The 13,416-nt window shown below is 44.7% G+C and overlaps 1 long non-coding RNA gene across 1 annotated transcript; it reads left to right on the top strand.

Moving 5' to 3' along the window:
• The first annotated feature begins 1,983 nt into the window (after nt 1-1,983).
• On the top strand, nt 1,984-8,469 carry LOC139024901 (uncharacterized). Its single transcript, XR_011476299.1, has 4 exons — nt 1,984-2,314; nt 3,436-3,646; nt 3,976-8,058; nt 8,103-8,469. It is a non-coding gene; the product is annotated as an uncharacterized lncRNA (long non-coding RNA).
• The last annotated feature ends 4,947 nt before the right edge of the window (nt 8,470-13,416 follow it).

Genomic DNA, 13,416 nt, shown 5'->3' with positions numbered 1-13,416 from the left:
GGTGGGATAAACTCAGTAGGATCTCTACTATTTATTATTTATTTGACCTTTATTTAACTAGGCAAGTCAGTTAAGAACAATTATTTTTTCAATGACGGGCCAGGAACAGTGGGTTAACTACCTTGTTCAGGGGGCAGAACGACAGATTTTACCTGTCAGCTCGGGGGATTCAATCTTGAACCTTTCGGTTACTAGTCCAACGCTCTTACACTAGGCTACCTGCTGGTTACTAGTCAACCCCTAACACTAGACTACCTGACTGTTACTAGTCCAACGCTTCTAACACTAGGCTACCTGCTGGTACTAGTCCAACGCTCTAACCACTAGGCTACCTGCTGGTTACTAGTCCAACGCTTCTAACCACTAGGCTACCTGCTGGTTACTAGTCCAACGCTCTTAACCACTAGGCTACCTGCTGGTTACTAGTCCAACGCCCTATACCACTAGGCTACCTGCTGGTTACTAGTCCAACGCTCTAACCACTAGGCTACCTGCTGGTTACTAGTCCAACGCCTAACCACTAGGCTACCTGCTGGTTACTAGTCCAACGCTCTAACCACTAGGCTACCTGCTGGTTACTAGTCCAATGCTCTAACCACTATGACTACCTGCTGGTTACTAGTCCAACGCTCTAACCACTAGGCTACCTGCTGTGTACTAGTCCACACGCTCTAACCACTTAGGCTACCTGCTGGTTACTAGTCCAACGCTCTAACCACTAGGCTACCTGCTGGTTACTAGTCCAACACTCTAACCACTAAACTACCTGCTGGTTACTGTGCCAACGCTCTAACCAACGTGAGCTACCTGCTGGTTACTAGTCCCAACGCTCTAACCACTAGCTACCTGCTGTGTTACTGTCCAACGACTCTAACCACTAGTGTGGTTACCTGCTGGTCTACTGGCCCAACACTCTACACCACTAGGCTACCTGCTGAGGTCACTAGTCCAAACGCTCTAACCACTAGGCTACCTGCTGGTAGTACTCCAACCTCTAACCACTAGGCTACCTGCTGGTTACTGGCCCAACGCTTCTAACCACATAGGCTACACTGCTGGTTACTGGACCCAACACTCTAACCACTAGGCTACCTGCTGGTTACTGGCCCAACCCTCTAACACCTAGGCTACCTGCTGGTACTAGTCCAACACTCATACCACTAGGCTACCCTGCTGGTTATCTGGCCCAACACTCTAACCAACTAGGCTACCTGCTGGTTACTTAGGTCCAACACTCACCACTAAGTAGCTACCGCTGTTTACTGTGGCCAACACTCTAACCACTATACCTGACTGGTTACTCTAGCTTCCAACACTCTAACCACTAGCACACTGCTGGTATGCTGTTATCCCAACACTTACACCGATCTAGGTACCTTGCACGCCGTTACCTGGCCCAACACTCTAACCACTAGGCTACCTGCTGGTTACTAGTCCAACGCTCTAACCACTAGGCTACCTGCTGGTTACTAGTCCAACGCTCTAACCACTAGGCTACGCTGCCGCCCCGGTAGCCAAATATGTGTAGTTTTCGAGGTTGACTTTGTCGTACATATCCAACAACACAACTTTAAATTACCTGGTACTATCCACAGTGTGTTGCGCTGGGTGCTATAAGAGGGTGTGGAGTGAAAAGCCAGCAGCAGGCCGTGAGACACAGTCCCCCCCCTCCAAAACTACACACATTTGTTTAGTAGAGAACCTACTCAGTATTTCCCACCCCACTTTAACTGAGACAGGAAAAAAGTTCTCGACAAGCCAATATTCTCAACATACAAGTGTCAACATTGTATTTTTTCATTATTGGTAATAAAAAATAAATAATTAAAATGTATTTTATTGCATTTTCTTGTTGGCACACAAGCGGTCATTGATTCAAATGAAATATAATTTGATTGAATCATCCACATTGCAATGTTTTGAAATGCGGGCTTTTATTTTAAAGGTTTCCTCATTAACATACCAAACTGACGTCATGGTTTGTGCTGCTGGCCGAAAACTAGTGAGCAACGCTCTCTAGTTCCTGGTTTCTCCGTCTTCCTGGTAAAATGTTTAAAACGACAGCCGCTGGGGGACTAGCAGCTGACATTCTGCATGCCGGGTAGGGTCGGACATGGCGGAAAGTAGTACGGACGAAATGGAGGAAATGGAGAAAAAGTGGATTTAGCAACAGCTGTGCTGGAATGAGAACAATAGCGGTGTCAGTTATGATGGTATGGAGCGGGACGATGAGGGTCAAGGACCGGAATGGTCGGTAGTGGAAAGACATTGGAAGAAGAGAGATTATGATACCGAAAACATAAAGAGGGCTAAGGTAGGAAGCAAGATTAGTGATGGAGTGGAAAGTGGCGAAAGTGTTTGAGACCACAGGGCCTCTCTTACACCCTATTTGACTAACTCAAATCAAATGTATTTATATAGCCCTTCTTACATCAGCTGATAACTCAAAGTGCTGTACAGAAACCCAGCCTAAAACCCCAAACAGCAAGCAATGCAGGTGTAGAAGCACCTGCCATAGAGAAAGTGTTAGTAGGTGAAGTGGAATTAGTTCGGTTCATTGGAAATGGTAGATTGTTAATATTTTGTGGTAGCCAGGCTCAGCAAGAGAAGATTCTGACAATGGAAACGCTTAATGGGAAGAAGATTATGTGGTGCTTATGTAACAGTATAGCTTCCCGTCCCTCTCCGCAAACTAGCTAGCCATTTCACATCGGTTACACTTATTCTAGGTTGAGGGGAGTCATCACTGGTGTCCCGATATCTATGTCCATAGATGATATTAAAGAAAATGTGACGGGAGGCCAAAAGGTTGATCAGTAGGAAAGAAGGGAACGCCTATCAGTGCTGCTGAGGTTTGAGAAGGTTATGCCTGGGGAAAGTACAGATAGGATTTCTTAGTTTTAATGTCAGAGAATTTGGCCCATCCCCAACTGCGATGTTTTAAGAATGGGACATGTAGCTGTTCAATTTTTAAAGAAAGAAAAATCTGTGTGGAGGGGATGGTGATTGTGGGAGCAATGTGAAGGTTAAGTGTTGGTGTTGTTGGGGGGGGGGACACAGTGCAGCATTTGGTGGTGCAAAGAGGCTCAGAGATACAAAATCAGTCAAGAGGCTGTAAAACAGATTGGTGGAACTGCAGCGAGGACTCATGGAGCTTCTATGGCTGCTCCTGGACTAAGTGGACCTACTGTCATGGCTGGTGTTTCTGCTGGTCCTGGCATGGTTTGGAGGCTGGGTCAGAAATCTTGGCGCTCATGAATGTGCGGTGGCAAAGGACACTTTTTGATAATGAATAAAGTTGACTTAGTGGTAAGGTTATCAATAGGACTTTGGTTATATATATATATGCACACACACAGTACCAGTCAAAAGTTTGGACACACCTACTCATTCCAGGGTTTTTCTTTATTTTTACTGTCATTTGTTTTTCAACAGGACAATGACCCAGCACACCTCCAGACAGTGTAAGGGCTATTTGACCAAGAAGGAGAGTGATGGAGTGCTGCATCAGATGACCTGGCCTCCACAATCACCTGACCTCAACCCAATTGAGATGGTTTGGGATGAGTCAGAGTGAAGGAAAAGCAGCCAACAAGTGCTCAGCATATGTGGGAACTCCTTCAAGACTGTCAGAACAGCATTCCAGGTGAAGCTGGTTGAGTGTGCAAAGCTGTCAAAATCAAAGGGTGGCTACTCTCATATCTATTTTTTTATTTGTATATTTTGGTTACTACATGATTCCATATGTGTTATCTCATAGTTTTGATGACTTCACTATTATTCTACAATTTAGAAAATAGTAAAAATAAAGAAAAACCCTTGAATGAGTGGATGTGTCCAAACTTTTGACTGAAAAAATATATAGATTAATGAAAGGATAAAAATCAACTAAGCTTCCATGTTTACACGTAAGTTATACCTTTCTCTCACTTCCTCCCGCTCTCTTCTGTCTCTCTTCCTCCCCCTCTGCCCCAGGCCCCCCTCCTCCTCAGTGTTTGTGGTGGTGAGGGAGGAGAATGTGGCGATACCAGACTAACTCTCAGAGGACGAGAGTCCCAAGACGGCGACAGACAGGGCTGTGTCCCGCACCGCAGCCAAGAATGACGCCTTTGGCAGCTGGCTTTAGCTCTGCAGGCAGTTTCCTCACCAGATCTTTCTACTGGTGAAACTGGTGCCCTTTAGGAGCCGGTATGGCTGCTCACAGGGGCTTTATGACTGGTGCCCTTAGGAGCCGGTATGGCTGCTCACAGGGGCTTTAGGACTGGTGCCCTTAGGAGCCGGTATGGCTGCTCACAGGGGCTTTAGGACTGGTGGCCTTAGGAGCCGGTATGGCTGCTCACAGGGGCTTTAGGACTGGTGCCCTTAGGAGCCGGTATGGCTGCTCACAGGAGCTTTATGACTGGTGCCCTTAGGAGCCGGTATGGCTGCTCACAGGGGCTTTAGGACTGGTGGCCTTAGGAGCCGGTATGGCTGCTCACAGGAGCTTTTGAACCCAGATCTGAACACAGCAGAACTGCATCCGAAGGCCCAATCCCAAATCATTTTAATTTAACCAGGCAAGTCGGTTAAGAACAAATTCTTATTTACAATGACGGCCTACCAAAAGGCCTCCTGCGGGGACAAAAGACACATCACGACAAGAGACACCACGACCTAACAACATAGCAAGGCAGAAACACATAACACAGCATGGTAGCAACACAACATGGCAGCAACACAACATGGCAGCAGCACAAAAATTATTGGGCACAGACAACAGCACAAAGGTCAAGAAGGTAGAGACAACAATACATCACGTGAAACAGCCACAACTGTCAGTAAGAGTGATTGACTCTTTGAATGAAGAGATTGAGGGGTTTTTTGCAGCTCGTTCCAGTCGCTAGCTGCAGCCAACTGAAAAGAGGAGAGACCCAGGGATGTGTGTGCTTTGGGGACCTTTAATGTCCAGTGCAGTCAGTGGGTTTTCCTGAAAATTATGTCTTTAGTGTGAGAGCTGTTTGCAAAGACCATCTGAAATGTCTGCCTGTTTTGGTAGGATGGTGACATCACCGAGCGGTAAATGAGTTAATAGACCAATAAGGAAGAGTTCCAAACCTCTCTGCCAATAACAGCTAGTTTTCAGTTCTCCCCTCCCCACTCAGACCACTCCCAGACAGTCCTAGTCAAATTCTTGCTCTTTGCTAAGAAGCAATTCTTTGTCGTTGTTGACCATTTTAATTTAAAACAATCACCATAAGGTACGTAATTGTTACCCAGAAATGATTTGATATCGAGCTGAAAACAGCTGCATTGGACCTTTTAATCTCTTACAGTTGAAACTCTGGTTGTAAAACTGCCTTCAATATACTTCCTAATTCTAGTCTGTTTCTTGAAATAAATGATCATGTATATATCCCCTACTATATCTTAATTCATCAAAATCATTTCAATGTAAACAAACCACAACCATACAATTAAACTTGCATGAATAGACGGACTAATCACAAAACATTTTTACTTAATTAAAAACTCAATTCCTGGGAGTATGTTAGAATTTATTAGGATAACTTTTCCAATTATGTACAAAAGGAGGTTTCAAAACATACAGGGGTGACCTGCAGATCGTTTTAAGTTGGGGAGATTAACTCAATATACTTTAAAATGACTCAAAAATCAACTCTAAACTGTGTAGAAATCAACATTTACTTTCATTCATACAGTTACTTGTCGGTCCAGCTGGCTAATAATCACCAAAATTAAAACTAGACAGTCAGGGATCATCAAAAATGTCCTAAAACAAGGCGAGGAAATGTAACACCTCAAAGACTGAATGTGGCGTCCGGGATAAACATGAGTTTGACATCCCTGTTGTACACAGTCCAATAAAAATGCTTAGTATAATGGAAGTCCTTTACTATACCACACAGGCAACATTATCGTTATTGCCAGACTTCTATGAAAAACCCTGCAGAAGACATAGCTGTCGAAACGTTGGTTTAATAAAATTGATTGCATCAGTCATTGCACGAATGCTTTTTCGTTTTCCAACACGATCATTATCCAGGCTTCACCGGTAGGTGTCACTATGTTACATATTGGTCTATGTATTTGTGGCCGATGTGAAATGGCTAGCTAGTTAGCGTTTCAATCGGTGACGTCACTCGCTCTGAGACCTTGAAGTAGTGGTTCCCCTTGCCCTGCAAGGGCCGCGGCTTTTGTGGCGCGATGGGTAACGATGCTTCGTGAGTGACTGTGGTTGATGTGTGCAGAGGGTCCCTGGTTGGAGCGAGGAGAGGGACAGAAGCTATACTGTAACATATTCACAAGGTTTAGTTGCCCCCAGAGTGTAGGGGGGGGGGGAAACTCTGGGGTCAGTTTTACATTTTCCCCACAAATGGTTATTAGGAGGAAGATGAGAGGTATTTGATCCTAGATCTGTACCTAGGGGAAACGTCACCCTGTATCCACACAATTTCCTGAGTGTAACTTTTATCCATAGCGAGTTTTGGCGGGGGTCGCATAGGTTGTGAGGTGGGGGTTAGTTACTACGCCGATAAAAATCACAACATTCCTCCGAACATTTGTCACCAAGGAAATATGTGTGACCGGACCTTTTCAAATGGTATTTGAATAACCCTGGGTTAGTGGTATAGTACGTAGATGGGCCTAAGTATTTTTCCACGTAGAACCATAGACCCCACTATGAAGGATATGGCTGCAAGCTACTCCAGCTCAGCATCAAACACTATACCGGTGCCTTGTTTAAAGAATGTCTCAAATCAAGGACTAGGCTAATAAAACGTGCATATACAGTTTGTTCAGAAACCCTGAAAAAGCCTATTAATATACTTCTCTTATCTTTAATATTGAGTCGCACCCCATTTTGCCTTAAGAGTAGGCTCAATTCGTCAGGGTCATAGACTCTACAAGGTGTTGAAAGCGTTCCACAGGGATGCTGGTCCATGTTGACTCCAATGCTTCCCACACTTGTGTCAAGTTGGCTGGATGTCCTTTGGGTGGTGGACCGTTCTTGATACACACGGGGAACTGTTGAGCGTGATAAACCCAGCAGCGTTGCAGTTCTTGACACTCAAAACGGTGCGCCTACTAAATCAAATGTATTTATAAAGCCCTTCGTACATCAGCTGATGTCTCAAAGTGCTGTACAGAAACCCAGCCTAAAACCCCAAACAGCAAGCAATGCAGGTGTAGAAGCACGGTGGCTAGGAAAAACTCCCTAGAAAGGCCAAAACCTAGGAAGAAACCTAGAGAGGAACCAGGCTATGAGGGGTTGCCAGTCCTCTTCTGGCTGTGCCGGGTGGAGATTATAACAGAACATGGCCAAGATGTTAAAATGTTCATAAATGACCAGCATGGTCAAATAATAATAATCACAGTAGTTGTCGAGGGTGCAGCAAGTCAGCACCTCAGGAGTAAATGTCAGTTGGCTTTTCATAGCAGATCATTAAGAGTATCTCTACCGCTCCTGCGTTGAAAACAGTAGGTCTGGGACAGACAGGCAGAACAGTTGAAACTGGAGCAGCAGCACGGCCAGGTGGACTGGGGACAGCAAGGAGTCATCATGCCAGGTAGTCCTGAGGCATGGTCCTAGGGTTAACCAGTCTCTCGGTCCCATGTTCCAGTGGTTAACCAGTTTCTCTGTCCCATGTACCAGTGGTTAACCAGTCTCTCGGTCCCATGTACCAGTGGTTAACCAGTCTCTCGGTCCCATGTACCAGTGGTTAACCAGTCTCTCGGTCCCATGTACCAGTGGTTAACCAGTCTCTATGTCCCATGTACCATTAACACCCTATGTCCTACACAGGAGGCAGTCTACATCCCATTAACACCCTATGTCCCACACAGGAGACAGTCTACATCCCATTAACACCCTACTGTCCTCACAGGAGGCAGTCTACATCCCATTAACACTCTATGTCCCACACAGGAGACAGTCCTAACTCCATTAACACCCGATGTCCTACACAGGAGACAGTCTACATCCCATTAACACCATATGTCCACACACAGGAGGCAGTCTACATCCCATTAACACCCTATGTCCTACACAAGGAGACAGTCTACATCCCATTAACCACCCTATGTCCTACACAGGAAGGCAGTCTACATCCCATTAACACTCTATGTCCTACACAGGAGACAGTCTACCACCCATTAACACCCTATGTCCTACACAGGAGACAGTCTAACATCCCATTAACACCATATGTCCCACACGGGGTGCAGTCTACATCTATTTGAAGGAGTTAACATGAAGAACCTATAAATAAGATAATATTTATGTATAATTACAAAGTGTATATTTGACTAAGACCACAAATCAACAGTCCTTCAATCAAACAGTCCTTCACTGAGAAGAAGGAATGGGTATGGAACCATATTGAGTTCTGTAAAGGACTCCATTTGTCGGGCTCCGTAGTTTACCCGACTGTTTTGTATGTCAATAAAACAAATAAATGTTGTCTTGAAGATGAGTTTGTAAGAATTTGTCTTCTCAGTTTTAAGTTTTTTTTCCTGATGTTATTACACATTAGACCATGAGAGGGCAGACTAAACCACAACCTACGTACCTGCGTGCGTCGTGCGTGCGCTGGGTTATATAGCCCGGTTGGGGAGAAGTACAGATCTGATTGGGGACGAAACTCCTCATTAGTTAGAGCGTTTGGACCTCTATATAAGGATATTAGCATACTCTCCGCTCTTGCTCCGTTGGGAGAGACGGGGTCTGCTTACATGACCGTCTGCGTAGGCGTGGGCGCTTTGCTGTTGGGAGAAACTGTTCATTGAGAGCGAGCGTCTCTATGAAGTTTAGAACGCCCTGCCTAGCTTTGAAGTGCTCCGCTCGTTGGGAGAGGGACGCTGGGTTCTGCTAATCGAACAGTCTCTCACCGTCAGCGTCGTTTCTGGTGTTGCGTTGGAGAGAGAGGACGGGGTCTGCTTAAGTACGGTCTACACCCTGTCGCTCCCTCAGCGGCTCTTTGCTCCCGTTGGGAGGCGGGAGCTTAGGGACTGGGCAATGACGTCTCCCGTTCTAAATGACAGTCTCTCCTGCTCTAGGTGTGTTCTGCTGGAGAGGACGGGGTCTGCTAATGACAGTCTCCCTCAGCGCTTTGCTCCCGTTGGGAAGAGGACGGGTTCTGCTAATGACAGTCTCCCTCAGCTCTTTTGCTCCCGTTGGAGAGGACGGGGTCTGCTAATGACAGTCTCCCTCAGCGCTTTTGCTCCCGTTGGAGAGGACGGGGTCTGCTAATGACAGTCTCCCTCAGCTTCTTTGCTCCCGTCGGGAGAGGACGGGGTCTGCTAATGACAGTCTCCCTCAGCTCTTTGCTCCCGTCGGCAGAGGACGGGGTCTGCTAATGACAGTCTCCCTCAGCTCTTTGCTCCCGTCGGGAGAGGACGGGGTCTGCTAATGCAGTCTCCCTCAGCTCTTTGCTCCCGTCGGGAGAGGACGGGGTCTGCCTATGACAGTCTCCCTCAGCGCTTTGCTCCCGTTGGGAGAGGACGGGATCTGCTAATGACAGTCTCCCTCAGCTCTTTGCTCTCGTTGGGAGAGGACGGGGTCCAAGTTAAACCTACAGGGAGACAGGGGTTGTGTCTGTCCCAAATTGCACTATTTAGTTTCCACTACATAGGGAATGGGGTACCATTTGAGATGCAGGCTTGGTTAGTAGGGAGACCGAGGGGGGCTGGGTAGGTAACCCCAACAACAGACTCCACTTTAAAATGTATAGATTCTTCACTAATCAGTTATAGTCTAAGCAAATGTTGAGGATGGCAAAATATACACAACAAAAAATATAAATGGCAACATGTAAAGTGTTGGTCCCATGTTTCATGAGCTGAAATAAAAGATCCCAGAAATGTTCCATACGCACAAAAAGCTTATTTCTCTCAAATGTCGTGAACAAATTTGTTTACATCCCTGTTAGTGAGCCTTTCTCCTTTACCAAGAAAATCCATCCACCTGAAAGGTGTGGTATATCAAGAAGCTGATTAAATAGCATGGTCATTACACAGGTGCACCTTGTGCTGGGGACAATAAAAYGKCACTCTAAAATGTGAAGTTTTGTCACACAACACGATGCTACAGATGTCTCAAGTTTTGAGGGAGTGTGCATTTGGCATGCGGACTGCAGGAATGTCCATCAGAGCTGTTGCCAGAGAATTTCATGTTAATTTCTCTACCATAAGCCGCCTCCAATGTCGTTTTAGAGAATTTGTCAGTGCGTCCAGCAGGCCTCACAACCACAGACCACGTGTAACCACGCCAGCCCAGGACCTCCGCATCCGGCTTCTTCACCTGTGGGATCGTCTGAGACCAGCCAACCAGACAGCTGATGAAACTGAGGGGTATTTATGTCTGTAATAATGCTCGTTTGTGGGGAAAAATTAATTCTGATTGGCTGGGCCTGGCTCCCCAGTGGGTGGGCCTATGCCCTTTCAGGTCCACCCATGGCTGCGCCCCTGGCCAATCAGGTGAAAGACATAGATTAGGGACTAATTAATTTATTTAAATTGATTGATTTCCTTATATGAACTAATGCTGTAAAATCGTTGAAATTATTGCATGTTGCGATTTTTATATTTTTGTTCATTATAAGTGCCAGATCTAATGTAAGGACCTGATCAATTTGCTTATAATTAATTTAATTTAATATCTATAGGTTAGGCCTATCAAGGCTTTATCAAGGCTTCATCAAGCTTTAAAAGCTGTTATTATTTGTTTAACATGCAGGTATTTGTTCCATCTCAGCACTCAACACATTTGAATCAGCATAATGAATGGTTGTGTCCTTTTTTTACAGTGTAATTATATGTAATAACACTAACAAGCGTTGTGGTTAATTGTAATAACTCAGTTACACTATAATAACAACATGTAACAGGTGGTAATTGCAGTCTGTAATTACAGAAGTATAACAACGAATGCTTGTTACAAGTTTCCACTAAATGTTCACTAAATTCACCAATCGAGTGTTTTTAGTTTCTTCTCCGCTGCATCGCATTCAGTAATAACTATCACAATGTTGTAATTGTAACGGATGTGAAATGGCTAGCTAGTTAGCGGGTAACGACGGTTCGTGGGTGACTGTTGTTGATGTGTGCAGAGGGTCCCTGGTTCGCGTCGGGGCGAGGGGACGTACTAAAGTTATACTGTTACATAATCTCTTGTGGACAGATGCGCTGGGTGTCCCGAGATTACTTTGTCTCTAATTATGTTAATTGSCCATGAATTGCACACTCTTCAAAATGTCCGCTGAATGTTGTTGATAGAACTTGTACCGTTTTGCATTAACTTGGTTGAGTTTACAGAAACCAGATCAGCTGTAGGTCAAACTGGGGTGAACGCGTGTCGTGAAGTGGGAGGATAACCATACCAGATTACATGTCAAATCTGTACAATGTAATTACTAGGTGTTACACATGATTTAGCTAGTTAAAACTAAGTGTTAATTTATAGTTACCTATTAGCAATTTCTAAATAATTACTTACCACTCATTACTAAGTGAAAATACTGTAACGATGCTGGGGTTATAAGCGCGGAAATCGACTCTGCCGCTTGAGCGTGCTTTTTGCGGCACAGTCGATAGCACGCTGGACTTCGGGCCAGAAGGTCGAGGGTTCGAGACCTGCTCCCTGCCGTTTCATTACAATACCTACAAACAAATAGTGAGCTTCTCCTTTCGTCAACTTTATTGCAACATGTAAAAATACTTTACATTTCTTACCAAATTACAAGTCTAGATGGCTAATTTAGAAAAACAGGATTTTCTTTTTTTAGCATTACAAGTAACAATGGAAATGGACAACTCTGTCTTCATCGGTTTCTTAGCTACCTAGGTAGTTGTATTATCCAGCTAACAGTAATAGCGCTTGCTAACACTAAGTTAGTTAGCGTTTAGCTGCATTGCAAATGAACTAACATTACTCAGAGTGTGTTGATACGAGTAGCTGCTAGTCTGGCTCACGTAATACCCATTATAGAAACCATCGGCCAATTAACATTAGCTAGCTAGTAGCGACTTATAGCATAGCTATTTGCCAGCTTTAGGTGCTAGCTAGTCAAAGTTGAAAACAGCTAGAACTAATCCAAAATAACTCAGCAGATGCATGGAAAGTCTATTGTGTAGTGGTACTAGCTAGCCTAGTTGGTTAGGTCTGTAATGATCCAGACTGGCGAGAAACAAAATACGTGTTCATGGATGAAATGTTTCGGCTAGAATTCAAAGTATGGAGCTAGCCACAGCTATGTGGACGAGAGTTAGGCGTTGCTGTCGCAGGTTTCCAGGATCTTGAAAGTTTTCCAGTAGAGGATTGACTCTACGTGGAACTGGGAATATCAAGAGAATGTAATGTGACTCCTGTCCTTCTTCCCAAGTCGGAGCTTGTTTTATTTTTCTTGGAGTTAGCATTTCTTGAATCACTGAAGTCTGAGATTCACCAGTTGCCAGCTTGTACTATGTAATGCGGGCACTCAGATGGGGTTATACGCTGGTGCGACTTTCGAGCGGAATCGGATAGGGCCCATCAGCAACCAAAGTTATTATTCGCAATTTCTTTGGTCATTCCACAGTCTATGCTCATTAGCGCGTTAATGTTTTGGAATGTGGCTTTTAGATGTCATGTCTTTTTAAACTTTGGGGAACAATTGAGCATGTAGTAAGATCAACATGATTTGGGAAGCATCTTCCGACAGTTGTAGGCCATTAGGGAGTACGAGGCCACACGTAAACCTGGTAGAACACTGGGAAAAGCAGGTTAGTCCGATGTTGGTGGGGGGGGCTTGCCTTGGCACTCTTGGCAGGTTAGCCCAGCCTCCTGCTGTCCAGAGGAGTGTTCCACATATGGCATAGAACGTGACTACGCAGTCGACTCATTTGTTTTGAAGATTGTGCTGCTAAAAGTTAATTAATAGAGTCCGTGTTGAAATAGAGGCACTGATGTGTTTATGTCAGTAGAGGTGTATCTTTAAAATGAGGTGCACATATTTGTCTATAGGCACAGTGGATTATAATGTGCGATAGATGAATAAAGATTTGGTTACGTATATGTGATTACAAGGATGAATTCAGTTGCTAGATGTGTGTAGTCATGACTCTAGAGATAGCATTAATAATGATGCACATCAAACACAGACCATGGCATGGGGCATTTATCATATCATTTCAAAGTATGTGCATTGGGAAAAGTATTTTGGGACCTATTGTGGCCTAGAAGTGATGACATAGTTCACATATGTTTTCATAAACCACAGACATCGCATCTATATGATAATGGTATTGTTAGATTAAATGTTTCAGATATGTAATAATGAGGGTGGGTGTTTTATAGTGTTAAAGTTTATTGGGTTACGCACTTTTGTACCAGGATTGTGCTCTGGGCTGCGAGTGCGTAATGTCGCAATGGTTGTGATA

This window comes from Salvelinus sp. IW2-2015, unplaced genomic scaffold (assembly GCF_002910315.2).
Source record: "Salvelinus sp. IW2-2015 unplaced genomic scaffold, ASM291031v2 Un_scaffold1996, whole genome shotgun sequence".
Taxonomy (NCBI): Eukaryota; Metazoa; Chordata; class Actinopteri; order Salmoniformes; family Salmonidae; genus Salvelinus; species Salvelinus sp. IW2-2015.
The sequence above is the reverse complement of the archived record's forward strand: the minus strand, read 5'-3'. Positions and strand labels throughout refer to the sequence as shown.